This window comes from Periophthalmus magnuspinnatus, chromosome 9 (genome assembly GCF_009829125.3).
Source record: "Periophthalmus magnuspinnatus isolate fPerMag1 chromosome 9, fPerMag1.2.pri, whole genome shotgun sequence".
Taxonomy (NCBI): Eukaryota; Metazoa; Chordata; class Actinopteri; order Gobiiformes; family Gobiidae; genus Periophthalmus; species Periophthalmus magnuspinnatus.
In genome coordinates this window covers 21,807,229-21,812,772 of record NC_047134.1, presented here as the reverse complement: position 1 = coordinate 21,812,772, position 5,544 = coordinate 21,807,229, and the positions used below count along the sequence as shown (strand labels likewise).

The 5,544-nt window shown below is 40.0% G+C and overlaps 1 pseudogene; it reads right to left on the bottom strand.

Annotated features, from left to right (window-relative positions):
• Positions 1-3,080: 3,080 nt before the first annotated feature.
• On the bottom strand, positions 3,081-4,773 carry LOC117376724 (general transcription factor II-I repeat domain-containing protein 2-like; annotated as a pseudogene).
• Between the last annotated feature and the right edge of the window lie 771 nt (positions 4,774-5,544).

Genomic DNA, 5,544 nt, shown 5'->3' with positions numbered 1-5,544 from the left:
GTGGAAACACGTAGGTGACTCCACTAAGCCAATTTTACACATCAGATCTGAGGAGAGCCGACTGTGCTCACAGTAAGAATGCATGTTTTTCATGTGTTAGCAATAAAACTTGAAACATTCCAGGCAAAGCCATAACATCTTTGAGACTGTAGAATAAATTGAGGTAGCCCAAGATTTGTAGAAGAGGCATGAGGCTTGAGTTCTAACGGAAGAGAAGATTTTGTTTTTACCGTCAGCACAGGTCCCGGAACCTGGGACCCGAATTCTTGCGTGCTTGACACATTGTGGTATTGTATATTCAAGCATGGCTTTGCTTCTGTTCTAGGGAGTATTGCAGTATGACTCAGGCCATGATAACAAGATTAAGGCTATTAACAAAAGGCCTGACATGGCAGTGCTGGGCTGGCACAGTGTAGCAGTGCAATCAGTCAATCAATCAGCAGTACAATCATTCTCTAGCAGAAATAAGCAGGTGGAAAAGACACATGGTGAGCTGTTAAATTTAAATCTTGGAATACATTAAGTGTTAAGACAAACAGCACCAGAATAGTTTCTGTTAAATACCAGACTATGTAATTGGACTCTTATAGAATGAATGGATCTGAGTTGTTTAGTCAACACATATCACATCTAAATAAAATAGTTTGTATTCTCTGTGTATTGCCCAGCCCAAGTCACGTTTACCTGCATTATCTAGAAACAAGCTGATCAATGTTATTTGTTAGGTTGTTTATGCTCATAATGTTAAAGGGTTTGTATGACTTACTGGTATTGTCTGTGCTCTGTAGAGATGATAGTGAGGAAGCGGGAGCTGAGGCGAAGCTGCAGGAGGACGTGATACTCAGAGTTTAAGACAGTCAGAACACTGCTCTCCTCCAGGTGAGGACTCCTCAGCTCCAGAAGGACACTGAACTCAGCACAAGATCTGCAGGGAAATAAACATTCTACACAGATTATATGCATTTTCAATTACAAGCAGTGTTGGGAGGAATACTTTGAAAATATATTTAGTTGCATAATACTGAATATCTACCTTAAAATGTATTTTGTAATGTATTTCTTTACATGGCTCATAGTACTGTATTCTGAATACAGAGAATACTTTCACACTGAGTTACATTTTGTTACAGTGTAAAAATGTGACAAAAAGGGAAAATTCCAACATGAACTCAACACAAGAGGTGTTATTTTTTCCACAATACCATACAGTTTGAAGTCTAATTTTCACTATCAGTTACTGTGATGTATTTCTGTAATTTAAGGAAATTAACTATATTCTGAATAACAAAAATTGTTATTCTTCTGAAAACATATTTTTTGTACATATTTAGTTATTTCCTAACACTGAATATAGTAGGGCTGCACTGTAAATTCCCAAAACACAAGGTTCTTATTGCAGAGAAGTTTTTTTTATTCTTTAAAAGAAAAATAAAAGGAACATTCCAGTAATATTTCAAGTGTGCTTTGATAAAGAAACATCCTTCTTTTGAACAACTGCACCAAAAAACATTACACAGTGACGAAACGGTTACTTTTTGAGTAAATAAAAATTCCAGCAACCACGAACACTCACTAGAGCTTATGAGTGAGGTAGGATACTCCCTTTTTAGCCAGTCAGCAAGCTGTGACCTACCTTCAGACTTATTTTATTTTCTTAGACTATAGGAGCTCTTTGCATTCAGATTAGCATTTCCAGTAGTGAGCTCAGAAAACAGTGTAGCCAGAAACATTGCATTGTCTATAACATTTGACATGGTAAAGGTTTATCCTGCCAGAGTGCTTCTCACCACACGTCTGATGTTCTTAAACTGCCAAAACGGAGGGGAAAACATGACACCTTTACCCAAGAGTGCAATAAAAAATCCCTCCCTGTGTACCACCGTCTAGAAGATTCGCTCATTGTCACTGAAGACAACTAGACTCAAATCAGCACTGTTTCCTATGTGCCGAAATTTAAGTGTGACCATCTCTGACTTAAGTTTACAGATCACGTTGTGCACTTCATGTATAGACAGATAAACTTCATGAATAGACAGATAAACAGTAGCATTTTTAATGTTGGACGCCAGGTTACACGTGTCAAACATTACATCTGGCCTTGTTTGTTTAGCAACCCACAACATCTGTCCTATTTTGGAACTGAGCCGCTCTGTCTCTGTTTCATTTTAAAAGAGGATCTCCAGAGCCCAAGCTGCCTATAAATGGACTGGTTTAATGTAACTGTGCTGATGAGCTAGTACTTTATCACCAACTGTGGTAATATCCATTCCCACATAAGAAAAACTCGTGTACAGGAATCACATTTGTTACAAAGTGCTCTGATCCTGCCCAAAGAAAATCATCTACATGACGGCAGTACACCTGTGACTTCAGAATGGCCACTCAGCCAAAAGAACATTGCAGGATCAACCTGAGATATTTTGCCACCAGTGTTCAGCATCGGTTCTTTAACCCTGTTCTACCAGAAAAGGGAGGCGTCTGCGAGTTCATACACACATTTTTTTTAGTTTCTACAGTACAAAAAAAAAAGAGAAAACACCCGCTTCAGATGGGGGTTGAATGTAAATATCTCTCAAGAGTTCCATACCCTGCAAAAAGGCTAATTTAATGTGCATAGAGTGAACCATCCGGGTGCACATGTGGGAGAGCCTTTCTGTAAAATTTGAATATTCACTTCTTCAACCCTCTTGCTATAAGACAGGGGTGTCAAACTCAAATTCACAGAGGGCCAAAATTTAAAACTGGGACTAAGTCGTGGACCAAACTAAATATTTATTGAAAAATTTCAACATCTGCATTTCTCAACTTTCAAGATATGTAATGCTAAACCTTTTCTTATTAAAACAAATGTTTAATAATAGTTTTGCTTAAACATTGAATCCAGAACAAACAAACAAATGAGAAATACATTTTAAAATAAATAATATGTCTCTATATCTGTAGTTTTTGAGCTCCTTTTAAATGTCAAGATTTTTTCACAAGCCAACAACCAGTCAAAAATAACAACTTTCTTCACTGAAAATCCAATCTTTCAACAATGAACAGTCCAAAGTCATAAAGAAAACATTCATCCAGTCAGTTTGCAGCACTGTGATTTACTCTGATGCACATGGGTTCAAAGCAGATACTTGGCATCTCTTCTTAGATGCAAGTTCATCAAAGTCTGGGGTCAGGCTCTGAGCTGAGGAAAGCCTCAGGACTGAATGAAGGTGTTCGTCAGTGAGACGACTCCTGTGTGGTGTTTTGTTCATCTTCATCAAAGAGAAGAGTTGTTCCACAAAGATATGTACTGCTGAACATAGAGAGCATTTGAGCAGCTTTTTGCACAGAGTTGTGGCAGTGTGTCGGGAAGGAACTGTGGGAACTGTGCCGCACCAACAAAGTTATAATTTGATGTGAGCGTGTCATTATATTGGAGCTCAATCAGCTCCATTTGGAGGTTGGTTGCGTTTGTCACATCAACTGCAAATGGATTGCTGAGTAGTTCAAATCTGCATTTCAGGGTTTTAAAGTCCACAAATCGTCGGGAAAACTCCGCGCTAAGTACGCTTAGTTTGTCAGCAAATTCTGCAGTGGGCAACACGGTGGTCTGCTCTTTCATGATTTGGCAGAACAGAAAATGAGCCAAGTTTCCTTGCAGGATCTGAGTCTCCCACAAGCACAACTTGGTTCTAAAAGCCCTCACTGCACTGTACATGTCTGTATTGACGTGCTCCTGTCCCTGAAGCTGCTGGTTTAGAGCATCGAGATGGCTCATGATGTCACACAGGAATGCCAGTTCACACTGAAACTTGTTGTCCCTGAGCTCTGTTCTCCATAAACAGACAGATTTCCTCATGCAGCTCAAAGCATCTCTTCAGTACTTTTCCTTGGCTAACCCAACTCTGGGTTCAGAATATAGAGACATGCCCTAACTCCTCCAGAAAAGACCTGAACTGCCAGTGATTCAAACCTTTGGCTCTTATGAGGTTAACTACTCGAGTTATGGTGCTCATTTTCAAGGCTTTGCCACATAAGGCTTCCTGGTGGATTATGCCATGGTAAACTGTAAGCTCACCTGCATTGTGCATTGTTCTCCCACATCTTCTCCCGAATTCTGCCCACCAATCCTGTCTTTAGACCAAACATTGCGGGCCCACCATCTCGAAGATTTATTTTCTTGTAGTTGTGCTATGCATGGATTTTAATCCTAAAAGTTCCTCCGTAATGGAAAGTTTCGAGTCCATTCCACGGATGAAGATTGATAACTTGGCAGTATGAGATGTGTCACTGTATTCATCTACAGCAAGTGAGCAAGCCATAAAATCTTTCCCCTTCTCCTTCAGCTGTTCTTGTAGATTGGTGGCAAGCTCACAAGCACGCTCAGCTATGGTGTTTCTGTTCAGGCTCACATTTAAAAATGCTTGCTTTTTATCTGGGCAAACAACATCGCAAAGTTTGACCATGCACTTTTTAACAAACTTTTTAACGATCTCTGCTACCACAATAAAACTAGCCTTTACAGCAGCCTCAATTTGGGATATTGCTTTGGTGAACATAGTTTGCCATGAAACCAAATTTTTTTCATCTCCACCTTCTGGAGCTTTTGCTTCTCGTCCAGAGCCTTATACTTGTCCTGGTGTTTCATTTCATAGTGTCGTCGTATGTTATATTCTTTCATTATAGAAACGTGGCTCCACACACCAGACAAACAGGTCTGTCTTTTACAATGAACATATAATCTGCCTCCCACCTGTCTTGAAAGCTCCTGTTTTCTCTCTTTTGTTTGGTCATTTTTCAGAAGAGGTGGATTAAATTTGAGTGAGGCGACAGGTAGCAGATGCTAATGAGTGCCAACAGAAGTGGTGGGGACGATTAGTGGACTGATGAGCTGGGGCCAATGCATTTGCAAAGCATTCTGCGATTTGTAGTATTAGAGGTACATGCACTATACTGGCACGGCGGCCAGCGGGGCAGCTCTGATGCATATTTCAGATGATCTCGTGGGCAAAATAAACTAGAGTCTACATGTCTGCTATAAGCCGTACCTTTGGTACAGTGCCGTTTGGTGTTTCTTTGAGTGTACAGACCCATCTAGTGGATACACATTTTTGATCCATGTCTGTGACTTCCTCAAAACATTATTATTTTGCCAATTCTGAATTTCTTGCTGTTTAGCATTGTCTAAAGAGATATCTTTGGCTATACGTTTTCCCTTTTCACCTTCAGGAGGATCTCTGTCAGTGTCATGTTGTGTCTCTCCAACAGCCTGTGGCTCAAGGGAACATGACAACTCTGTCATTCTCCATGTCCTAAATCAGTTCCTGCTCTTTTCAGAGACATTTTGCTCAACAAGATGAATATCTACAGGGACTACTTCAGTTTCAATGTGGCACTTTGTCCTATTTTGGCTGGAAGTTCCACTTTTCTTTTGGTGTACACAACTTGACCATCTCTAAATCTATATAGCCGGCACCTTGAAGATTCAGTTAGCAACAGTTTGATAATTTGGTTTATGGTAAGATCCTTCACGTAACTGTCCAGCCACTTTTGATCACACACAGT